We start from the raw sequence: 26,217 nt of genomic DNA, 5'->3' as shown, positions 1-26,217 counted from the left end.
TCACTGAGCTTAATTAAAATGAGCCCATTTCCCAGTTAACCACATGACTTAAAGAGTAGATTGTTGTCTCCTAAGTGTCTCAAGTGGTCCTTGTTGTGTGTAATAGTTGGATCTTATACATGAATGGACGCATATCCACATCCTGTGAGCTTGTATTACTGTATTATAAATTCTCTGTACTCTAGTTTATGCCTCACTTGTCTCTCTTATCAAATCATCTTGATCTTTGGTTTTCATTATCTCTTAGTAACCATTGTCTTTTTCCATCATGCAAGTATCACACAAGTATAAGCTCAAAAGCCTATAGGAATGGTTAAACATTTCACCTACTTTTCTGCATTCTTTTTCATTCACCAGTTTCAAATCTCTAAATTCAAAAGCTTGTCACTCTTTCTTTTTATTAGCCATGAAACATATCATAGTCATGCACAACTTTAAGTTGTCTAGAATTTATATGATGATGACTTTCTATTTATTTACAATTTTAGTCATTCTGAGAAGTGTTTTAATTAACTTTCTTTTTTTCTACCTCTGGGAGGTGGTAGGCTAGAAGGAAGGTTAAAACATTAAAGAACCATAATTAAAATATGTTTTGAAAAATTTGAGCCTACAAGAATGAGTAGCTGTGTGTTGACCAATCCCAACTGATACATATAAAACACACATCCCATACCTTGGTCTCAAGGCACAACATGAAACAGGGAGCAGAAAGATTGTTAGAGCCAGAGGACTGGGATGGCTGCTGTGAGATAGCATCTTCCCAACAAGACAGAGCTCTATTATTGAAACCTCAAAAACATGGTTGCTTAAATAAGACCCAAATAATGACCACCCAAGTTAGCATGCCAGTGAGACTAGAGAAAAGCTTATGGGTACTATCTTGAGATGAAGAACTAGATGAGCTGGGAGAATTAGTTAATTCCAGGAATGAGTGCCCAGATAAACCTATACCAATCTCAAGTGCTCATCTGTAAATAAATATTTTATATAGATAGAAAAACAGTACCTATAAAAGAAAGAGGAAAAATTATTTGAAACTATATATTTTATATGGATGACAGAAAATATCACTACCTAAAATAATGAGTCTGAAAATATTTTAATATAAATAAAACTATTAATACATTATATAAGGATAATATAATATTCTTGGAGACTTTAAAAATAGCTCAGGATAATACAAACTACCCTGGAGAAAACTATACTAAGAATATAGGAAGGCAATCCTCAAAAAACTTTACCAAAAAAACCATTTATTTATACAAATCGTATTTGTTTATATGTAGAAAGAGCCTGGGATATAATAGCAGATATAGAAGTCCAGACTAAAACTACCAAATAACGTCATAGTATTCACAGAGATGAAAAGCATAAATTTATGATAATGGTAGTAATGGTTATAGGGAAACCATTTCCATCATCACCAATTTTTACAGCTAGAATGTGAGGCAAGGAACACTCATATACCTCCCATGGGAAATGGCCTATTATAATCTTTTTGAAAAGCAATCTATTAGCAATTTTTCAAAATAATTTATATCTGCACCCCTTCTCAGCAAAAACCATACAAATATACATATAAAAATCACAATTGCTCCTCAACAGGATTACAAACATTTACAACAGCAGCCCATGAGAAGCAGAACCAGAAAGGTTACAAGTTTGAGAGCAGGATAGACTACATAGAGATTACTGTGCCTACTCTAGACCCCATAGTGTAAAAATCATTCTATGATACCTAAAACCCAAAGACAGTGGTCAAACAACCCCTTTCACAGTGGTCTCCCCCGATCATCAGAAATACCAGATATTTGCATTATTATTCACAGCAGCAGCAAGATTACAGTTGTAAGGTAGCAATGAAAATAAATTTATGTTTGAGGGGTCACCACAACATGAAGGAGTGCATCCAAGAGTTGTGGCATCATGAAGGTTAAGGACCGCTGCCCTAGAACAAAGACTTCAATGAAAGTCAGAACAAGTGACTCCTTATACATATAATATTCACAGAGAAAATACTGAAATTTTCAGCATGTGACAGAAGCATTTTCGTATGGCACAAAAAGTCATGTAATTGGGAAAAAACACTATAAATCTCTATTGAGATGAGGTAAAGGATTATGTGGTTCTTTATGCAGAAAATATCACCAGTTTCCCTTGCCCTGTCCTTTCATTTGGTTTGAGATGAAGGATGTCAGGGTGGATAATGAGGAAGCCAGTTCTCATTTTCACCAAGACTGCCCAAATTTAATACATGTGCTTCAAGCTTCAATGTCTTTCTAAGTAATAAGCTTCTGGACGTCTTACTTTGTATCTGTTAAATGTGTGCAAAGGCATTATGAGGCTTATATTTGTTTTGTTCAACCACCTGAAATAATATTAATTGAAGTGACAATTATTTACTGTGACCATTAAAAATTTTAATGCTCTACTGTCTTCATGTACTTTTAAAAGAATTTACAGATTTATTGAAGTAATTAGAGGTGACACCCAAAAAACACTTCTGAGAACATTTCTAATGTTTTTATGCATCTGAAAATTCATAATTAAAAAAATAAAATAAAAATTCACAATTAGGAACTAAATGCCTCAATGAGCTACATCTAGATGAGGATTATGGAAGACTTTCCCCCTCTTACAGAACCACTTAAAATTAAATTATTTACTATCTATACATTAACTGTTTTTGTATGTTATTCTGTATCTATTTGGAATTCTATCATACAAAAAAAAAAAAGAATCTCTAAAGACTATTGTATAACTCTATTTTAGGTCCTTTCCAGGTAGAAAACATACAGTTTTGCTCACATAGGTGCATATGTTCTCCTACATGTGTACATACTCACACACACACAAACACACACACACACACCACAGATATACACGCATAATGAGAAGCACATAGATGATCATGAGCTGCTTCATCAGCTAGCTTACATTTTATGCCTGAGAAGAACAGAGTTAAAATAACATTTTTTTTGAAAATAAAAAAGTAGCTTTTTCTCACTGGACATTTCTGGAAATAAATAGCAGAGAGATTTTGAATAGAAACAGATTTGTTTAATAATTCATTAACAAAACTATTTAAGATTTATTAGAAAGAACAACATAATTTGATCATGCCTGTTTAATTAAATTAGGCCACCATTTTACCTGAAAAGGCAGGCAGGAAATAAAATGGCTTCAAGGAGGAATTACATTGTAAGAGAATCAGTCATAAGGGAATTCTTAATTGTCCACGTCTATGTGAGGAACTCAGAAATGTAAATGAGATGAACTATTCAATTGTAAAGGTGATAGAGTTTGTAAATTATAAACTAATGTGTACTTTGGGACCAGGGTCTGATATCATTAGGAGCTTTGGCATTCATCTCCATCGTAAGCTTTATGCTCAGAGACTTAGTGAAGGAGGCAAGTTGAGGCAATCCCAGGGTTGGAACTGAGACTTAGTTCTTATGGGTAGCATAAGACAAAGGGTGTGGCAAGACCTAAACCCTCAGTGTTAGCTCTTGATCTGATTTATAGGAAAAGTACAGTTCAAGAGCTAAAAGTTAAAAATAGAGACAGGGTTTTGATTTACCTGCCGTTAGGGGATATAGGCTGTCCTCTGAGAAATCATTCAGCAAAGATATCAGAACCTCAGAACATTGCAAGGATAAGACAAGGGCAGAGAGTGGAAACAGAAACCAGACCCATGACAATAACAAGGATGTACTTATTCACGGAGCTATTGTCCTTATCTGTTTGCTATGGCAATCTCGGGATGACATGAAAAGATTGCTTAAAATTGGCAAAGATAAAGAAGACCTTTCTGGTTTTTGTTAAGATTTATTTATTTTATATTTCAGTATTTTGCCTGTTTCTATGTATGTGGTGCATGAGCATGCATGGTATCACTGGAGAATAAATAGGATCTCCAGGAACCGAAGTTAGAGATGGTTTGCGAGCTACCATATACGTGCTGGGAACTGAGGCCAGGTTCTCTGTAAGAGCAACAAGTACTTTTAACTTCTGATCTACCTGTGATGGTTTGTATATGATCAGCCTAGGCAGGGGCACTATTAGAAGGTGTGGCCCTGTTGGAGTAGTATCACTGTGGGTGTGGGCTATAAGATCCTCCTCCTAGATACCTGGAAGTCAGTCTTTCACTAGCAGCCTTCAGATGAAGATGTTGAACTCTCAGCTCTGCCTGCACCATGCCTACCTGGATGCTACAACGTTCCTACCTTAATGATAATGGGCTGAACCTCTAGAACTATAAGCTAGTCCCATTAAATGCTGTCCTTTATAAGCCTTGCCTTGGTCATGGTGTCTATTCACAGCCATAAAACCCTAATTAAGACACCATCTCTTCAGCTCTGAGAAGATATTTCTAAGAAATGAGCACAGTCATGTCCCCCACATTTGTTAAAATTTAATGAATATGAACCATTGTTTTTGAAGTATTTTCAAGCACTCTCATTACATCCTTGATGTGAGCCTTTGTCTATACATATGAGTCTTTATATGCAAGAGCAGAGGAAGATCTAGGTAGTAGGTCCCAGTTCTCTGATTTCCTGTGACCAAGTTTTATATTAAAATGAGTAGACATTGGTAGGTTTTATTCTGTGTATTTTATATAGCATAAATCCATTTGAAGTTCTTATTTAGTTTTTTATTCTTTTCTAATATCTCTTCCTCATTGATTAAGTTATTTACCTTACATCCCAATCAATTGGAGCTTCCCATCCTTCATCTCCTCCCTGTTCCTTCCTGTCACCTCTCCTTCCTCTCATCTACCCCTCCTCCACTTCTCTTCAGTAAAGGAGAAGCCTTCCATGGATGTCAACCTGCCTTGGCATATCAACTTGCAGTAAGATTAGGCACATCTATCAAGGAAGCCCAGTTAGGGGAAAGGGATCCAAAGTCAGGCAATGTAGTCAGAGACATCCCCTTTCCTGCTTTAGGAATCCCAAAGGAAGACCTGCCTATATAACTGTTACACATGTATAGAGGGCCAAGGTCTGCCCCATTCATGCTCTCAGGTTGGTAGTTCAGTCTTGGTAAGCTCCTGGGCCCTAGATTAGCTGATTCTGTGGGTTTCCTTGACTCCTCTGGATCCTTCAACCCTTCCCTTCCTGACTTTTCCATAGGATTCCCAAAGCTCCACATAATGTATGGTTGTGAGTCTCTGCATCAGTTTTCATCAGAGGTTACTAGATGAAACCTCTCTGATGATATTTATGCTGTCTGCAAGTATATCAGAATATCGTTAGGCACCAGAGCGCCAGGTGGCTTCACAGCCTTCTGTGACTAGCCCACCAGGAGAGAGTGCTCTCCCAGCAGTGCCTCTACTTCTGAGCATGGAGGTGAGATCTTCACCTTCTCTCCAATATCTCTTTGGAGCGGAACAGCTAGGAGCAAACAGGGCATACAATCAGTGGAACAGCTGGGACAGGAGCCTTCCATGTGCCATTTACACCAGGTAGCCAGGAAGCTCCACAGCCTTCTGTGGAGAAAAGAGTTGGTCTCCCAGGAATACAGACACAGGTTTATAGGCCCACAGGATGGACAAACTCCAGCCAGAGATAGCAAGATCAACTAACACCAGAGATAACCAGATGGTGAAAGGCAAGCACAAGAACCCTCCCAACAGAAACTAAGGCTATTGTTCTCCCACCACACCAAGCCCCAGATACCCCACCACACTGGAAAAGCAAGAGGTGGGTTTAAAATTGCATCTCATGATGCTGATAGAGGACTTTAAGAAAGACATAAATAACTCCCTTAAAGAAATACAGGAGAACATGGATCAACAGGCAAAAGCCCTCAAAGAGGAAACACAAAAATCCCTTAAAGAAATACAGGAGAACATGAGTCAACAGGAAAAACCCTTAAAGAGGAAATACAAAAATTCCTTAAGAAATTACAGGAAAATACAAACAGACAAGTGAAGGAACTGAACAAAACCATCCAGGATCTAAAAGTGGAAGTAAAAATAATTTAAAAATAACAAAGGAAGACAACTCTGGAGATAGAAAACCTTGGAAAGAAATCAGGAGTCATAGATGCAACATCAACAACAGATTACAAGAAATAGAAGAATCTCAGGTTCTGGGCTGTAAGATGGTACAATCACTTTGGAAATCAGTCTGGCAGTTCCTCAGAAAACTGGGCATGACACTTCTGGAGGACCCTGCTATACCTCTCCTGGGCATATACCCAGAGGATTCCCCAGCATGCAATAAAGACACATGCTCCATTATGTTCATAGCAGCCTTATTTATAATAGCCAGAAGCTGGAAAGAACCCAGATGTCCCTCAAAGGAGGAATGGATACAGAAAATGTGGTATACTTACACAATGGAATACTACTCAGCAATTAGAAACAATGAATTCAGAAAATTTTTAGGCAAATGGTTTGATCTGGAAAATATCATCCTAAGTGAGGTAACCCAATCACAAAAGAATACACATGGAATGCAATCTCTGATAAGTGGATATTAATTAGCCCAGAAGCCCTGAATACCCAAGGCACAAATTGCATAACAAATGACTCCCATGAAGAAGTGGAGATGGGACATATGGAAGTGGGATGGAGAGAAGAAGGTTTATGGGACATATGGGGAGGGGGGATCCAGGAAAAGGGGAAATCATTTGGAATGTAAACAAAGAATATAGAAAATAAAAATATTAAAAGAAGAAAACATTGACTCAATAGTCAAAGAAATTGCAAAATGCAAAAAGCTTGTAACCCAAACCATCCAGGAAATCCTGGACACAACGAGAAGACCAAATCTAAGGATAATAGGTCTAGAAGAGATTTACACCTTAAAGGGCCATTAAATATCTTCAGCACAATTATAGAAGAAAACTTACCTAACCTAAAGAAAGAGATGCCCGTGAACATGCAAGAAGCCTACAGAACTCCATACAGACTGGATCAGACCTGAAAGTCCTCCTGGCACATAGTAATCAAAACACCAAATGCACTAAACAAAGAAAGAATATTAAAAGCAGTAAGGGAAAAAGGTCAAGTAACATATAAAGGCAGACCTATCAGAATTACACCTGACTTCTCATCAGAGACAACGAAAGCTAGAAGATCCTAGGCAGATGTCATACAGACCCTAAGAGAACACAAATGCCAGCCCAGACTACTATACCCAGAAAAACTCTCAATCACTGTAAATGGATAAACCAAAATATTCCATGATACAACCAAATTTACACAACATCTTTCCACAAATGCAGCGCTGCAAAGGATAATAGGTGGAAAACACCAATATAAGGAGGGAAACCACACCCTAGATAATGCAAGAAAGTAATTTTCCAACAAACCCCATAAAAAGTAACCACACAAACATAAAAATAACATCAAAAATAACAAGAAGCAACAATCACTATTCCTCAATATCTCTTAACATCCATGGACTAAATTCCCAAATAAAAATATATACACTAACAGACTGGATATGTAAACACGACCCAGCATTTTGCTGCATACAGGAAATGAACTTCAGTGTCAAAGACAGACACTACCTCAGAGTAAAAGCCTGGAAAACAATTTTCCAAGCAACTGGTCCCAGGAAACAAGCTGGAATAGGCATTCTAATATTGGATACAAGTCATCAAAAAATGACACAGAAGTACACTTCATACTCATCAAGGGAAAAATCTACCAAGAGGAACTCTCAATTCTGAATATCTAAACTCCAAATGAAACGGCATCCACATTCATAAAAGAAACTTTACTAAAGCTCAAAGCACACATTGCACCTCACACAATAATTGTGGGCAACCACACCTCAACTCCCCACTCTCAATAATGGACAGATCAGGGAAACACAAACTAAACAGAGACACAGTGAAACTAACAGAAGTTATGGACCAAATGGATTTAACTGATATCTATATAACATTTCATCCAAAATAAAAAGAACATACCTTCTTCTCAGCACCTCATGGTACCTTCTCCAAAATAAACCATATAATTGATGACAAAACAGACCTCAACATATATGAGAAGATTGAAATAATTCCATGCCTCCTATCAGATCACTACAGATTAAGGCTGGTTTTTAATAGTAACAAAAACAACAGTAAGCCCATATACACATGGAGACTGAACAATGCTCTACTCAATGATTCCTTGGTCAAGGAAGAAATAAGGAAAGAAATCAAAGACTTTTTAGAATTTAATGAACATGAAAGCATGACATACAAAAATTTATGGAACACAATGAAAGCAGTGCTAAGAGAAAAACTCATAGTTATGAGTGCCTCCATATAGAAACCCGAGAAACCATACACTAGCAAATTAAAAGCATACCTGAAAGCTCTAGAACAGAAAGAAGCTAATACACCCAAGAGGAGTGTACGGCAGGGAATTATCAAACTCAGGGCTGAAATTAACCAAGTAGAAACAGAAAGAACTATACAAAGAATCAAAAAAAGGAGCCTTTTCTTTGAGAAAATCAACAAAGTAGATAACCCCTTAGCCAGACTAATCAGAGGACACAGAGACAGTATCCAAATTAACAAAATTAGAAATGAAAAGGGAGATGAAACAATAGAAACTGTGGAAATTAAAAAAAAAAAACATCAGATCCTACTACAAAAGCCTATATTCAACACAACTGGAAAACCTGGATGAAGTGGACAATTTTCTAGACAGATACCAAATACCAAAGTTAAATCAGGATCAGATAGACTACTTAAACAGTCCCATAACCCCTAAAGAAATGCAAGCAGTCATTGAAAGCATCTCAACCAAAAAAAGCACAGGATCAGATGGTTTTAGTGCAGAATTTTATCAGACCTTCAAAGAAGACCTAATACCAATACTCTTCCAACTGTTCCACAAAATAGAAACAGAAGAAACACTGCCCAACTCATTCTATGAAGCCACAATTATGCTGATACCAAAACCACACAAAGATCCAACAAAGAAAGAAAACTTCATACTAATTTCCCTTAAGAATATAGATGCAAAATACTCAATAAAATTTTTGCCAACCGAATACAAGAACATATCAAAGTGACCATTCACCATGATTAAGGAGGCTTCATCCCAGGGACTCAGGGATGATTCAATATATGAAAATCCATCAATGTAATCCACTACATAAACAAACTCAAAGAAAAAACAACATGGTCATTTCATTTGATGTTGAAAAAGCATTTGACAAAATTCAGCATCCTTTCATGTTAAAAGTCTTAGAAAGATCAGGAATTCAAGGCTCATACCTAAACAGTGAAAGCAATATACAGCAAACCAGTAGCCAACATGAAACTAAAGGGAGAGAAACTTGAAGCAATCCCACTAAAATCAGGGTCTAGACAAGACTGCCCTCTCTATATATATTTATTCAATATAATACTTGAAGTTCTAACTAGAACAATTAGACAACAAAAGGAGGTTAAAGGGATAGAAATTGGAGAGGAGGAAGTCAAAATATCACTATTTGCAGAAGATTTCATAGTATATTTAAGCAACCCAAAAAGACTCCACCAGATAATTCCTACAGCCGAAAGAAAACTTCAGCAAAGTTGCTGGATATAAAATTAACTCAAGCAAATCAGTAGCCTTCCTATACTCAATGGATAAAGAGACTGAGAAAGAAATTATGGAAACAACAGTCTTCACAACAGTCACAAACAATATAATGTATCTCAGTGTGACTCTATCCAAACAAGTGAAAGATCTGTATGAAAAGAACTTCAAGTCTCTGAAGAAACAAATCAAAGAAGACCTCAGAAGATGGAAAGATCTCCCATCCATCCTCATGGATTGTCAGGATTAATATAGTAAAAATGGCCATCTTGCCGAAAGCAATCTACAGATTCAATGCAATCCCCATCAAAATTCCAACTAAATTCTTCATAGAGTTAGAAAGAGCAATTCTCACATTCATCTGGAATAACAAAAAACCCAGGATAGCTAAAACTATTCTCAACTATAAAAGAACTTCTGGAGAATCAGTATCCTGAACCTCAGGAGAAATAGTGATAAATTATGGAAACTTCATGGTATTCATATAGTGACAGGTAGGTAGATAAATGGAATAGAATTAAAGACCCAAAAATGAACCCACACACCTATGGTCACTTGATCTTTGACAAAGGGGCTAAAACCATCCAGTGGATAAAAGATAACTTTTTCAACAAATGGTGCTGGTTCAACTGCCAGTTAACATGCATAAGAATTCAAATCAATCAATCCATTCTTATCTCCTTGTACAAAGCTCAAGTTCAAGTGGATCAAGGACCTCCACATAAAGCCAGAATCACTGAAACCAATAGAAAAGGAACTGAGAAAAAGCCTAGAGCACATGGCCACAGGGAAAAATTTCCTGAACAGAACACCAATATAGCTTATGCTCTAAGATCAAGAATTGACAAATAGGACCTCATAAAATTCCGAAGTTTTTGTAAGGTGAAGGACACTGTCAATAGGACAAAAAGGCAACCAACAACTTGGGAAAAGATCTTTACTAACTCTACATCTGACAGAGGACTATCATCCAATATATACAAAGAACTCAAGATGTTAGACTCCAGAGAACCAAATAACCCTATTAAAAATGGGGTACAGAGCTAAACAAAGAATTCTCAACCGAGGAATAACAGATGGCGAAGAAACACCTAAAGAAATGTTCAACATACTTAATCATCAGGGAAATGTAAATCAAAACAACCCTGAGATTCCACCTCACACCATTCAGAATGGCCAGAATCAAAAACTCAGGGGACAGCAAATGCTGGAGAGGATGTGGAGAAGAAAAGAACACTCCACCATTGATGGTCAGATTGCAAGCTAGTAAAACCACTCTGGAAATCAGTTTGGCTGATCCTCAGAAAATTGGACACAACACTACCTGAGTACCTAGCTATACCACCTGTCTTAGTCAGGTTTTTATTCCTGCAAAAAAAAAAAATCATGACCAAAAAGCAAGTAGGGAAGGAAAGGGTTTATTCAGCTCACACTTCTGCATTGCTGTTCATCACAAAAGGAAATCAGGACTGGAACTCAAGCAGGTTAGGAAGCAGGAGCTGATGCAGAGGCCATGGAGAGATGTTCCTTAGTGGCTTGCTTTCCATGGCTTGCTCATCCTGTTCTCTTCTAGAACCCGAGAAACCAGCCCAAAGGTGGTACTACCCACAAAGGTCCCTCCCCACTTGATTACTAATTGAGAAAATGCCCCACAGCTGGTTCTCATGGAGTCACTTCCCCAACTGAAGCTCCTTACTCTGTGATAACTCCAGCCTGTGTCAAGTTGACAGACAAAACCAGCCAGTACACCACCCTTGGGCATATACCCAGAAGATGCTCCAATATGTAATAAGGACAGATGCTCTACCTTGCTCATGGCAGCCTTATTTATAATAGCCAGAAGCTGGAAAGAACCCAGATTTCCCTCATCAGAGGAATGGATACAGAAAATGTGGTACATTTGCACAATGGAATACTACTCAGCTATTAAAAACAATGAATTTATGAAATTATTAATCAAATGGATGGTACTAGAAAATATTATCCTGAGTTAGGTAACCCAATCACAAAAGAACACACATGTTATGCACTCCCTGATAAGTGGATATTAGCCCAGAAGCCTCAAATACCCAAGACACAATTCACAAACCAAATGAAACTCAAGAAGGAAGAAGGACAAAGTATGGATACTCTGGCCCTTCTTAGAAGGGGGAACAAAATACCCGTAGGAGGTGATCTAGAGACAAAGTGTGGAGCAGAGACTGAGGGAAAATCCATCCAGAAACTGTCCCTCCTAGGGACTCATCCCATATACAGTTACAAAACCCAGACACTATTGTAGATGCCAACAAGTGCTTGCTGACAGGAGCCTGTTATAGCTGTTCCCTGGGAGGCTCTGCCAGTACATGACAAATACAGAGGGGGACACTCTCAACCTACCAGGGAACTGAGCACAGGGTCACCAATGGAGGAGCTAGAGGAAGGTCCCAAGAAGCTGAAGAGTTTTGTAGTGCCATAGGAGGAACAATTTGAACCACCCAGTATCCCCAGAGCTCCCAGGGACTAAGCCAGGAACCAAAGAGCACAGGTGGAGGGACCCATTGTTCCAGATGCATATGCAGCAGAGGATGGCCTTGTTGGACATCAAAGGGTCTAGGAGAGGCCATTGGTCCTGAAAAGACTAGATGTCCCAGTGTAGGGGAATGCCAGGACAGGAAGCAGGAATGGGTGGATTGGTGAGCAGAGGGGGGGAGGATGGGTTAGGGGATTTTTTTGGATTGGGGTAAACCAGGAAAGGAAACAACATTTGAAATGTAAATAAAGAATATATATGTGCTCGCTTCGGCAGCACATATACTAAAATTGGAACAATACAGAGAAGATTAGCATGGCCCCTGCACAAGGATGACACGCAAATTCATGAAGCGTTCCATATTTTTAGAAAACTGGGCATGACATTTCCTGAGGACCCTCTTATACCACTCCTGGGCATATACCCAGAGAATTCTTCAGCATGCAATAAGGACACATGCTCCACTATGTTCATAGCAGCCCTATTTGTAGTAGCCAGAAGCTGGAAAGAACCTAGGTGTCCTTCAACGGAGGAATGGATACAAAAAATGTGGTATATTTACACAATGGAGTACTATTCAGCCATTAGAAACAATGAATTCATGAAATTCTTAGACAAATGGATGGAGCTGGAGAACATCATACTGAGTGAGGTAACCCAGTCTCAAAAGATCAATCATGGTATGCACTCATTGATAAGTGGATATTAGCCTAGAAACTTTGAATACTCAAGACATAATCCACAAATTAAATGATGTCAAAAAAGAATTGAGGAGTGGCCCCTGGTTCTGGAAAGACTCAGTGCAAGAGTATAGGGGAATTCCAGAACAGGGAAGCAGGAAGGGGTAGATGGAGGAACAGAGGGAGGGAAGAGGGCTTATGGGACTTGTGGGGAGTGGGGACCCAGAAAAGGGGAAATCATTTGAAATGTAAATAAAAATATATCAATAAAATTATTAAGTAATTAATACAATTATTAATTATTAAAATTTAATTATTAAAAAGAATATATATAATAAAAAAAGAATATCATTAATAGTGTCCAGTAGGCTCCCTCTCATGACATGGGTCTCAAGATGGTCTAGTCATTGGTTGGCCCTTCTCTCAAATTCTGCTCCATCTTTTACCCCTGCACACCTTGTAGGCAGGGCAAAATGTGGGTGAAGGTTTTGTGGCTGGGTTGGTGTCCCAATCCCTCCATTGGAAGTATTACCTAATTATAGGAGATAGCTGGTTCATGCTACATACCCCTATTGTTAGGAGTCTTAACTAGGACTACTCTCATAGGTTCCTGGGAGTGTCCAATATTTCTGATAAAAGAATTATACAAAGCAAGAATCCAGTGATCTCCAAAGTGATAATTAAATGGATAAGGGTAAATTTCTTTTGAAATGAGCAGAAGGCCACATTCTTGATGTCTCTATTAGCACCCACAGCTGTTAATAGGTGAATGTGTCTTAGGGAAGACACTAGAAGTCTGTGGCCCTTGGCGTCTTTGTGTTGACAATAACTTTTCCTAAATAAAAATTATAAGAAGCCATCTTTTTGGAATGTATTTCAGACCAGGATAAAACTAAAGTGTAAATTATATAAAAGTTCCTCATTAAGCTGAAACTGAACATCTTATTTGATCTTCTAAGAAATTAGGGTAGAGGGACAGCAGCCAATTTTCCTTCTGGCTTGATAGGGAGTTCCTCCCGTCTCCATCTTCTCACACAGAAAGACAATGAGGAGTACCTCAATGCTGACCAGTCAGATGCCTTTCTGTTGCTTTGGCTTTTTGTTCTGGGCAGTCAAGGAAAAATATTGGGGTTTTTTTTGTTGTTGTTCTGTTCAGGTTATTGGAATACTTATTTGTTCTGTTTTATGAATATATAGCCTGATTCTACACTTTAAAAATAAAGCCAATCAGATTAGTAACTCAGTCATAATTTGGTTCTTTGGCACTTGGGTTACTTTATATATGCCAAACCTCATACTAGTACAATATATCCCACTAAAAGTCAAGCTGAGTTTTTTATTTATATTTGCACACTTAGTAGGACTCTTCAAATAACAAGTATTCATTGTAGAATGAATATGTGGGATACATATTTTCCTGTATCACTGGCTACAGTGTAGGGCCTTAAATAGTTACTATTACCTTTCCACACGAATGGTTCCTTTGTTCAGCTGACATATTTCATAACCTTTCCTAGTTGATTCATTTTTCTTCTCAAATTTTCAACACTTCATTATTTTACAGTTACCATCAAATGTGAAAGAAATGGGAAAAGAATCTCATTTTGAGACTTTTCATTCAATGCATAGGTAAATCTAATAGGTAAACTAATTACAGGTAAAAGGAGAGTTGCCACAGTTTTCAAATTATTCGTTCAGCCAGGGATGGTAAATTTTGGAAATCAACAGAGATCATTGAAAGGGATAATGTATCAGTAAAATAAGAAAATTTAATAGAAACAACTTTGCAAACTTCCCTCTAGTGATTCTTGTAATTGGAGATGCTGAATTGAAAATGTGATAAAAATGTTCAACACCAGGCAGTGTGCCAGCCTTCAGAACGAATCTATCCAGGCACTTCACAGCATCAGCTCTTTTGAATGTTCTATTTCCTTACTATTTGTTCATGAGCTCATTATTTTCTTTATACAGTAGTGCTGGCTAAAATTTGATCTGGCCATCTCATACTGCAAATTCCCTTAAGTGCACAGCCACTGGCAATATTGCTACATGCATGTTGAGCAAGTTGATAAGAAAACTGCATTTGAGTAATTCAACAGCTTCACAATTTCAGTGAGAAAGCATGGTGGTCACTGGAGCATGAAGATGTTGTGTCCACCAGTGCAGAATGTCAGTGCCTTGCATATCAAAAGTTTGAATCCTTAGTTAAAACAGTCATGAATGCTTCCAAGTGAACAACACCTATTTTGATAGAACTCTGCGAATTCAGTCTCAAATTTCTTTTAGATATTTTTGTTCCAGCAAGATTAGGAGATGGTATGGTTAGTGTGATAATATGCCATTCCATTTTGTGCTTTTATGAGGTGTGTGTGTGTGTGTATTCTTTTATTTCGTGTTACTTCTCTGAAAAAAGAGAGAAAGAGCATTGGACTGGGTGGGTGAGAAGGATATGAAAAAACTAGAGAAGGGGTGTTTTGGTCAGACTTTGTATTTCTGCATAAAACACCATGACCAAGAAGCAAGTTGGGGAGAAAAGAGTTCATTCAGCTTACACTTCTACATTGCTGTTCATCACCAAAGGAAGTCAGGACAGGAACTCACACAGGGCAGGATCTTAGAGGCAGGAGCTGATGCAGAGGCCATGGAGGGGTCCTTCTTGCTGGCTTGCTTCACATGACTTGCTTACCTTGCTTTCTTATAGAACCCAGGACCAACAGTCTAGGGACAGCACCACCCACAATGGGCTGAGCCCTTTTCCCTTGATCATTAAGAAGAAAATGCCTCACAGCTGGAGGCATTTCTTCAAGGGAGGCTCCTTTCTCTGTAATAACTCCAGTTTGTGTCAAGTTGACACACAAAATCAACCAGTACAAGGGGAAAACATAACCAGTATATACTGCATGAAAAAAGGTGTTTTGAGAAAGTGAAATCGGTGCTCCTAGCTTAGCATCTTACCTCATTCTTTTTCTAAAAAGGAAAAACCCCTGATGGTAATCACAGTAAACTCAGGTTTCTCAGCATGTTGAAAATGTCTTTTTATTTGTTATTTAAGGTAGAGTGGGAGCAAAGCTAGAATTCCAGAAGGCTTGGCATCACCAGATGCTGTATGAGAGTAAACCATATATAGCTCTTCACACTGCAGTTGGCATTCCTCACAGAAGGTGGTATGGACAAGAAAATGCTATAGTTCTATGGCTCTTATTGGGACACACCTCAAAGATCTCCAGTTTCTGTTTAATAAGTTTTCAGAATAAAGGTTCTACTTTTGTTAGCTTATAAGATGATCAGAATTGAATATGTGCCTACAAATAATAATCGTATACACAGACATTAAACTTCATAAGTTCCTAATACACATTGGTATCACTATAATAAGTTACTAATTGATTTTAATTTGACCAAAAAGTACAGGAGTACAAAGAAATACATCTCATACAAGGAAGATAAAATCTCACCAGCACTGACCACTTCACTAGCATCAATACACATTTCAGTATTGAGCAGAGCCACCGATGACATGGAATCTTTAGGATATGTCTTGATGTATTTTAATAAAACCAGTCTGCTGGGCAGGGTCTAAAGTCTGCAACAAAGAAATAAAAATATGAAGGGATCAATGGAAAGACCCATGTCTGTTGAAGTTCTGTGTAAGGGTTTCTTAGAGAGTTTGCCATGCACTTCAGTTACTTTCATGGGCTGTGCTTTGAGGAAGCTCTGGGTTCCACACGTTGGAGGTAACTATTCTGCATCCGTTTTAGGATTTTGAATCAGCTACAGTTGATTGGATAATCTAAAAGCAGAAACTAGCACAGCAGTCAACACTTTCCAGTGGCTAGGGTCAGTAGGTTCAACTCCCCGCACGCAGGCAATCTGCAAACCCCAAAGTAGCATGGACCATGTCTAAGCATGAACTGAGGCAGAGAAGTAGTAGGGTAGATGATTGGAGAAACATTTGTTTCTTCCCAAACCCAGTAATTTTAATTCATATGTATACTAGCCAGTGGTTGCGGACAATCATTTACTTGGTGTAAAGAACTTAATTTCAGTTTAAACTGTCTCTAGGCAGCATTACTGATGTTCATCCTGAGCTGTAGCCACTGTGATGGCGAATATTAAACAAGGTAGTGAATCAGGGTGTCTGGTTTTCTACTGTAATTTTTAGTCCCAAATGGAATAGTTAATTAAATGGTTGACATGGGCATTGGTGGAGAAATTGTGAATATGTCTTTGTGGTTGCTAAAATCTTTTATTTTGCTTTTAGATCTCATTTTATAAGAATAGCACAAACAGCTGTCAGCCACAGCTTGGATGGTTTGTAGTGTTCACAGGTGTGTGTTCTTAGGGATTTTCTACCTCTGGGATTTATAAGTTGTTAACTAAAATCATTCTTCAAGTGGCTGACTTCTTGATTGCAAGCCAGCTGCTTTGGTAGCAACTAAAGGTTCCAGTGTTAGATCATTTGCAAGACTTTGACAGCTTACCTGTGCCAGAAGTAACAGCATCTAAAGTGAAGATTTGAGGCAAAAAACATGGTGACTGTTGGATTTTACTTAGGACTCCTCATGAGCTCTCTAATGTCCTTGGTATTACAAAATAAAAGTATATTTGTCACAGGATTTTGGTTACCATCTTACAAGTGAATATTTATGTATGTTGCCTAGATAAATGTAATCACAAAAGAAACAAAAAAGAAAGAAAAGCAAATAAAAAGAAAAAAATTCAGTTTAAAAAAAAAGGAAAGAAAAGAAGAAATTGTATGGTAAATGCCTGTAATCCAGGCTCTCCGAATGTTGAGGAAGGGACATCATTGTAAATTTAAAGACAGATGGTAACTAAATTGAAAGCCAGTCTAGTCTACCAGTGAGTCTTAGACTTCCCAAACAAACAAAAAACAAACAAACACACATGTCGTTTCTCATGTGTCTCTTTGTCTGTATCTGTCTTCTTTGTATAACTGGTTAATGTACCACTGTGTGATATTTGCCTATTGCTTATTGAAGGAAATTGTTTATTTACAATGACTGAAAGTTATGAATGAAGTCACTACAAATATTCATGTGTAGGGTTTTGTGTGAATTACATTTTCAATGTGTTGGGCTAAATATATGTATGCGTGATTAATAGATAATTTCAATGAACTCAAACATAAGTTTCCCTTCACAAACTGTGCTTTCGTTATCTTACCTCAGCCATCACTAACCTATGATGACTTGGGTTTTCCCTGTGCCTTACTTTCTGGAAAAAAACTTACAGTATTATGTGTTTTATTATTAGGTCTATGATTTCTTTTGAGTTAGCACTTGCAAAACTCAAAAGATATGTTTTGTGCACATCATAGTGCCCTTTGTTGGAAACACCACCCTTTGGCTCTGGATTTGCTTTAGCTACTTTGTGGAAGCTCAGTTGGCCATATTTTTCAGAGATATTATGGCCTGTATAGGCTGCTTTTCTTCTCTGTTGTTCTATTTGCCTTTTTCTGTCTGTTCCCTGTTATCTTGATTGCTGTAATCTTAAACTACTTAGATGCCTAGTGGGGCCAGGTCTCTATTCTCTATTTCAGTAATGCATTACTATTTAAGCTCTTCCTACATGAATTGCTGTTTTTAAAGTTCCTGTTTGATAACACCCATAATTTTGTCTTATACCCAGTGTATTTCTGAGGCTTGAGTTGTTACCAGTCTGTGCTTTCATGTCTCAGTAGCCTTGACATGTTTGGTTGATAAACAGCATAGAAGAAATGCAAGTGAAAGGGCCTCTAATTCCAACTTCCTGCTGATTGGACTGGTACTTTCATGTCTGCTGTTGTCTAAGCAGCAAATATTTCCTCTGCTAAGGATGGAGCCCAGAGCTCTGTATATGTGAGTGAGGAGTCTACCTCTGAGCCTCACTTCAGCCCTTGTCCCTCTGTCTCCCTGGGAAAGGAGTCTGAACAGAGACTCAGGTATCCAGTGCTTTCTGCTGGGATCCATGTTCCACAAGATGCTGGCTGAGGTGGTTAGGAGTGAGGCAAGCGGAACATCTTGTGGTCTTGGAGTGGATCTGGGTCTTTCAGAGAGCAGCAAGCCTCTCAAGTACTCCTCAGCTTTCTATACTTCTTCACCCTGGCAGAGCCGATCATGAAGATCCCTTTTCCTTGCTATTGACAGGGCTGGGATAAGTTAGATGCTAGGGCTGGGACTGGGGTTGTTTAGACTCTCTGGCAAAGCCTCATTGGCTAAAATCTTATAGAACAGTTCTTGCTGAAGACAGGCCTTCCTTAATGGAGTTGTTGGGGAGGGAGGTGTAGGCATCAACAGTAGGTTGCCATTCTTCTTCCTGTTCTAGTACTGTGTGAGAATTTTTCTCCACTCTTCACATTGAGACATGACCATCTCCCAGGGAACACAAAAAATGCCTGCACTCCTCTGGACAAGTTCCATGTTATATGTATCTTTCCAGCTTGTCCTAGAGAGTGTCAAGGTTTGCGTTTTTAGCTTTCCTGTAGCCCCTGGCCTCAGATAGCTCTGATCCTAGAATTCTCTGCACCGTGTACTTGCCTGTCCTAGATTTTAGGTCAGCTTCAATTGAGGGTTTTTAAATCCATTGTATCTAGAGTCAATATTCCCAATCTACAGTAGATGATTTTTGTTGGTGTTTTTCAAGCTTCCCTGTGTTATTGACTGATTGTGCAGTGTAAGCATTCTTTGCCAAAATACTGCACACAATCTATTAGTTATATTTACATCTGATTTAAATGGAAGGAAACATAATTTTCAGGATCCATAGAAGAATAGATGATTTTAATAAATTGATGTGTATGGGGAGAGATGAGAACATCCCAGATCTGTCTAATATAGTTGCTAATGGTATACACATTTAGAAACCTCTAAATTGAAGACTTTATTTGAATCTATAATCTTTGGTCTCATTAACACTTCCTTCCCTATGTGGTTGTTTGCAATACAAACATACTGCCCCTTATTCAACTCACCTCACACCCACCACACCTCATGGCTGCTGACCCTCAAAACATCTAACACTCAGCACTGGGGTCAGGTAAACAAATCCCCCTTGCACACACTACATTTTAAACCAGGCCATTAGGAAAAGCTAATGGAAAATGCCTATGGGCCTTTTAATAAGGGCCCATCCCAGCCACGTGCTCTTTCCTTTCGTGGTGGCTAAGCCATCAGTATCAGGCTTTCCATTGGCAGGTCCAAGGTCTCAAGAATTTGTAAGTAATACATTTTTTTTTGTTTCATGATGTTTAATTTAATTTTTTCCTTATCCCGTCTGGCTCACTGTGCACAAAGCCCTCAAGATTGGACCAGGACAAATCCTTAACAATGCAAGATCTCAACAGGCACACCCATTTACTCATCACACTCCCGTGAAGTGAAGTTGCCTGTGAAGCTCACTCTGCTTTTCACTATTGTTTCGCAGTTACCGAATATCTGCTGCTGTGCTTGGACCTGCATATACAGCAATGCATGACCTGGGCATCGTGCCTCCCTTCTCAGACTATGCCTTGTCTTCTGCCCGAGCTTTGGTTGTAATTCAGTGCTCTTCTGAGGAAGGAGAAATTGGAATTGAAAGATTTTTCACTAAATTCTTCAGAGCCTCTTCCCTTCACTCTTTTGCTTTCCAGTGAAATAATATAGGTGTAAAGGAAAACAAAACCAGTCAATGTAATATTAACTTCTTTTCCTTTTTACTGGTTATTTTATTTATTTACATTCCAAATGTTATTCCCCTTCCCAGTTCCCCTCCACAATACCCATACTTCCTCCTACCTCTCCTGCCTCTATGAGGGTGCTCCCCCACCCACATACCCACTCCTGTCTCAGCGGCCTAGTGTTCCCCTATCCTGGGTCATCAAGCTCAACAGGACCAAGGGACTCCCCTACTAGTGATGCCAGATAAGAAAATCCTTGGCTACATATCCAGCTGGAGTCATGGGTACTCCCTGTGTATTCTTTGGTTGGTACTTTAGTCCCTGGGAGCTTTGAGGGGTCTGGTTGGTTGATATTGTGGTTTAAATATCAATGATATTGATATTATAAGAGTTATGAGGTTGAAAACCCCTTTAGCTCTTACAGTACTTGCCCTAACTTTCCCATTGGGGTCCCCACACTCAGTCCAATGTTTGGCTGTATGCATCCGCATCTGTATTGGTTCAGCTTTGGCAGAGCCTCTCAGGGAACAGCTGTACCTGGCTCCTGCCAGTAAGCACTTCTTTGCATCAGCAATAGTGTCTGGGTTTGGTGTCAGCACATGGGATGGATCTCTAGGTGGGACAGTCTCTGGATGGCCTTTCCTTCAGTCCCCGTTCCACTCTTTGTTGATGCATTTCCTTTTGACAGGAGGAATTCTGGATTAATATTTTTGAGGTGGGAGGGTAAGCCTGGGCCCCTCCCTCAACTAGGTGGAATGCCTATCCTGTTGGATATGTTCTCTATAGGTTGAGTATTTCAGCTAATGTCCTCCTTGTTGGGTCCTGGGAACCTCTTTGGTCTCTGGCATCTGGGACTTTCTAGTAGGTGCCACCAGTTCTCCCTCCCCCACTGCTACACACCTACTTTTTAATTCCTGACCCTCTATACTTCTCTCCCATCTTCTCCCATATATGACCTAGCTTCCCTGTCCCCCTCCCTCTTCTCTCTCTCTCCCAGACCCCTCTCTCCCTCTACTTCCCAGAGATTTTTCTCTTCTTCCTACAGAGTAGGACTGTAGCATCCACACTTTGGTGTGATCTTCTTTTTTCGTGGGTTTCATATAGTCCATGAGTTGTATCGTGGGTATTCTGAGCTTCTTTTTGAATAATACCCACTTATCAGTGAGTATATACCAAAACCTATGTGCACGCATGTATGCTTGCATGTCTGTGTGTGATATCATGTTTTGAGGAAGGTCAGAGAACAACATTTGAGAATGGGTTAGTTGAGGGATGGGGCCACTTACCCATCTCAAAAATTTTAACCCAGAATTGTTCCTGCCTAAAGGAAATGCAGGATGTACACACGCACGCACACACACACACACATACACACACACATCTCCTTAGTTCCTTGAGGTTACACTTCATGTAATCACTGATGTCCATTTCTTCTCTTTCCATTCCTATGAGGCTAAAGGCATGTTCTTTATGTTTTCAGGGCTGGTCCCAGGAGAGAATACAATATGCACCAGCTTAAAAATATGAATGATCCAGTTGTGGTGGCACATGCAGTAGTATTTGCTGAAGGAGGCAGAGGCAGGAAGATCACGAGTTTGAGGCCAGCCTGGGCTACACATTTAGCCGGGCGGTGGTGGCACACACCTGTAATCCCAGCACTCTGGGAGGCAGAGGCAGGCGGATTTCTGAGTTCAAGGCCAGCCTGGTCTACAGAGTGAGTTCCAGGACAGCCAGGGCTATACAGAGAAACCTGTCTCAAAATAAAACAAAAATCCAAAAAACAAAAACAAACAAAAATATGAATGAATCATCATCAGAGCACTCATATGGGATGTTTGTTTTATAGAGTCAAAATTTCTTAACTGGAAACAAAATAATTGGCAACTGATTTAAAAATACAACTGAGAGAGGATTCTCACAGCACATTAATATGTTAAAGAGAACTCAATAGCATTTCATGCTTTTGTATAAGTTTTAAACTACTTCCTCTGTTTAGTTCAACTTCATTCATCACCTTAAAGAGACCTAAATCTCATTATGTATGCATTTTCTGTTTGCCTCTATGGTACTCATTGATATGATTTGTGTCTTTACCCTTCTTGGGCATTTGTTCTCTGTTCTTCTGGATATCTCAAATAATAGGAGTTCTGTAATGTGTGACCTCTGGAGTTGGCCACTCTGATTTGGAATATTGTCTTCAACGTTCATCCATGTCACACTTATCAGTACTAAGTTTCTTTGGAACTCTCAATAATATTCTATTGCCATTTGTATCTACTCTATAGTGTCTTTGTCTTTACCTACATCATCTATATCAGTTTTTCATTCTTTGTCACAGTTATTTTTCACAAAACTCTACTTTAAGAACAGACATATTTTCTTAGTTTATTTAGAGCAGTACTATATCTCTTTACAGAGAATTTAGAATCATCTAACTTGAAAAACTAAAGATCTCATCTAGTAGGAAAATAAGTAAAATCATGAAACTGTATATTCCATTGGTACTTAAAGAAATATGAGAATTCATATTCAATTCCTTTAAGCTTCAAATATTCATCTTAAATTGTTTTGACGAATGAGACAGTACTGTAATAACTTGGGAAGATATTATACACAAATCTAGTTTAATATATGTGATTGTGAATAGAATTATATTAGAACACAGCTACACCCATTCATTTCTATGTTGCCTGTAATTTTTTCCCACATTACAGCACAATTGAACAGCTTTGACAGAGACTTATGGCCCACATAATATAGCACCATTCCTACCTCACCCTCGATAGAAGTAGCAGACTAAACCAGGTTTAGGATTACTAAAATTCATATGATATTCCTCTTCAACCATGATCTCTTTGGCTTGAATTCAGATGGCAGAGAAGCATCTTAAAAAATGCTCAACTTCATTAGTCATTAGGGAAATGCAAATCAAAACAACCCTGAGATTTTGCCTTACACCAGTCAGAATGGCTAAGATTAAAAATTCAGGAGACAGCAGGTGTTGGCGAGGATGTGGAGAAAGAGGAACACTCCTCCACTGCTGATGGGGTTGCAAACTGGTACAACCACTCTGGAAATCATTCTGGCGGTTCCTCAGAAAACTGGGCACCTCACTTCCAGAAGATCCTGCTATACCACTCCTGGGCATATACCCAGAGGATTCCCCAGCATGTAATAAGGATACATGTTCCATATGTTCATAGCAGCCCTATTTATAATTGCCAGAACCTGGAAAGAACCCAGGTATCCCTCAACAGAAGAGTGGATGCAAAAAATGTGGTATATACACACAATGGAGTACTATTCAGCCATTAGAAACAATGAATTCATGAAATTCTTAGGCAAATGGATGGAGCTAGAGAACATCATACTAAGTGAGGTAACTCAGTCTCAAAAGATAAATCATGGTGTGCACTCACTAATAAGTGGATATTAACCTAGAAAACTGGAATACCCAAAACATAATCCACACATCAAATGAGGTACAAGAAGAACGGAGGAGTGACCCCTTGTTCTGGAAAGACTCAGTGAAGCAGTATAGGGCAAAACCAGAACAGGGAAGTGGGAAGGGGTGGGTGGGAGAACAGGGGGAGGGAAGGGGGCTTATGGGACTTTCAGGGAGTGGGGGGCTAAAAAAGGGGAAATCATTTGAAATGTAAATAAAATATATATCAAATAAAAAAAAGAATACAAAAAAAAATAAGAACCTAGAATTTTGGACTGGTTAAACTATCCAGACTACAATGGCTGCTTTGGGAATGATTCCAAAGCATGGGAATTGAGGAGAACTATAGAATGGTCATCATAAATTTTGAAATGTTTTTTTAAAAATTATGTGCCCCAAAATGTGTCTTGCTAAAATTAAGAATAATGACCTTTCATTTTAGGAGGAAAGTGAGACTAAATGTTTCTTTGAATAAAATCGTATTAGAGTTTGGTTATTGAGCAATAACTTTGAGTTATCACTTCAATTACCATTGACTCCCATATCACCTTCTGCTACCATCACTTTGGAGGGAACAGTTCTGCAATAAAAGCCTCAGACCTTTTGAACCATTTTGTCCAATTAGTTTTCAACACACTGTCTAAACATCATCTCTGCAGACATCAGAGGCAAAGAGCACACATGTCTTCTTTCACTTGGATAAAATTTCCTTTCTACTCAATTTTATTTTCAGGATTCTCTTATTTCCTATGAAAATGGATTTCAGTTGAATGTGGGTGACATGGTATATTTGTAGAAATTCATTTGGGTCTTTAAGGTTAAGATAATATAGCAATTGACTTTCTTATCCTGGATTAAGTCTATAAATTAATTTATACTCTTAAAGCCAAAAGCCAATAACAATAGTTCTTTCAGTACATAGCAATGAAGCATTTTCATAGATTTTACTTAGTGACAACTTTCTTACTGACAACTTTCTGTTGGTTCCCCGTGTGAACACAGGCATGTGTAGTGTATGCATATGTGTATGTGCAAGTGCACATGTCTATGTTCACATGGGGAACCAACAGAAATTTGTCAGGTTTACTGTTCAATAACTTCTCTGATTTATTCTTTCGAGATGGGGCATCTCAGTGAATGTGGGGCTAGGCTGTTCATTGGCAAAACCAAGTAATCTTCCTGTCTAGGATTATAGACAGGAATGAACAGTGCTAGAATTACAGCTACACACTGCTGTGCTTGTAAGTTTTTGAATGTGGCTGCTTGGGACTGAACTCAGGTCCTTATGTTTTTGCATCAAGTACTCTTTTTATTGTTGAAAATTAGTTATTACCTCATATAATATATCATGATTATAGTATTGTATTTTTCTCTGCTCCCCACAGTTCCTCCCCATATTTCCTCCCATCCAGATCCACTCCTTTTCTGTCTTTCATTAGAAAAACACAGGCTTCTAAGAGCTAACAACCAAACATTAGAAAATAAAATATGAGAAGAAGCAAAAGCTATCATACTGAAACTGGATATAGCAACACAACAGAAGAAAAAAGGTTCTCAAGAATAGGTAAAAGAGTCAGAGATTCACTTGTCCTCGCACTCAGAACTCCCATAACAACACTAAGATGAGAGCTATAGTATATATAGGAAGACATGACACACACCCATATAAGCCCCATGCTTGCTGTCCCAATCTCTATGAACTTGAATGTGCCTTGCTTATTTGATTCAGATGGCTTTGTTCACCTGGTATCCTCTTTCTGCCTCCTCTTCCAAGGGATTCTCTGAGTTCTGAGGGAAGGAATCTGCTAAAAACCTCCAATTTAGACTCCTTCTCTCCCCCCCTAATGGTTGGCTACAGGTTTCTGTACTTGTTCCCATATCAGCAAGTATTCTTACCCATGATGCCATATGCCCAGTCTATAGAGTTGTTTTCAAACAGGCTAATGATTCAGTTATACTGTTTGGTTTTCCTGGTTCAGTATTAGAAGATAACATGATCTATGTTTTTGTTTAATTTTTATTTCTGTTACGTGACTACAGAATTGTAGGCAAATTTCACTTTCCTGAAGATGATTATACAGTCTTTAATTGCTTTCATGATTCTCTCAATTGATTGTCCCTTTTTTCAATGTCTCTTTTTTCCTGTAGTGCTTTGAATAAGAGCTATCTCCCAAAGGTCCATATATTTGGGTCCCCTGTTGGTGGTACCCATTTAGTGAGGTCATGGAATCTTTAGGAAGCAGAACCTTGCTGGTGAGTGAGCTGTAGAGTTTATAGCCTCTCTGAGCATCCCCTCTGATTCCTCTGCTTTCTCTGCGTTGCTGGAGATGTGTTCTTTCAGCTTCTTATCCAGACTACTGGATCTCTGGCTTCCTCACTAGTATGGACTCT

The 26,217-nt window shown here is 38.6% G+C and overlaps 1 non-coding gene and 1 pseudogene across 1 annotated transcript; both read left to right on the top strand.

Annotated features, from left to right (window-relative positions):
- The first annotated feature begins 12,307 nt into the window (after positions 1 to 12,307).
- On the top strand, positions 12,308 to 12,414 carry LOC127665324 (U6 spliceosomal RNA). Its single transcript, XR_007973370.1, has one exon. It is a non-coding gene; the product is annotated as a U6 spliceosomal RNA (small nuclear RNA).
- Positions 12,415 to 14,866: 2,452 nt separating this feature from the next.
- Positions 14,867 to 16,572, top strand: LOC127664589 (casein kinase I-like; annotated as a pseudogene).
- The last annotated feature ends 9,645 nt before the right edge of the window (positions 16,573 to 26,217 follow it).

Source organism: Apodemus sylvaticus, chromosome 14 (genome assembly GCF_947179515.1).
Source record: "Apodemus sylvaticus chromosome 14, mApoSyl1.1, whole genome shotgun sequence".
NCBI classification, from domain to species: Eukaryota; Metazoa; Chordata; class Mammalia; order Rodentia; family Muridae; genus Apodemus; species Apodemus sylvaticus.
The sequence above is the reverse complement of the archived record's forward strand: the minus strand, read 5'-3'. Positions and strand labels throughout refer to the sequence as shown.